Here is a 464-nt window from a genome sequence, read left to right as displayed (position 1 = left end):
ATGTATTCATCACCGAAGAATGGAATCTCAGTGTAGTTTGCCCAATCCACGAGAAGGGAGATCCCGCCGTTTGCGCCAATTATCGCGGAATAAGCCTTCTTAATATTGCATACAAGGTCCTGTCGACGATACTGTGTGTAAGACTGAAGCCGTTCACGAACCAGCTGACTGGACCTTCTCAGTGTGGCTTCAGACCTGGTAGGTCCATCATAGACCAGATTTTCACAGCACGTCAACTCCTGGAGAAGACACTAGATAACCAAATCGACACCATTTTTTTTGTCGATTTTAAAGCTGCTTTTGATAGCACGAAGAGGAGCTGCCTGTACGNACACACCATTGTTGTTGACTTTAAAGCTGCTTTTGATTGCACGAAGAGGAGCTGCCTGTACGACGCCATGTCCAAATTTGGGATCCCCGCAAAACTAATACGGCTATGTAGAGTGACGTTGAGCACAACCTTC

Source organism: Rhagoletis zephyria, unplaced genomic scaffold (assembly GCF_001687245.7).
Source record: "Rhagoletis zephyria isolate East Lansing unplaced genomic scaffold, Rhagoletis_zephyria_1.1 Rzeph_scaffold_05201, whole genome shotgun sequence".
NCBI lineage: Eukaryota > Metazoa > Arthropoda > Insecta > Diptera > Tephritidae > Rhagoletis > Rhagoletis zephyria.
The sequence above is the reverse complement of the archived record's forward strand: the minus strand, read 5'-3'. Positions refer to the sequence as shown.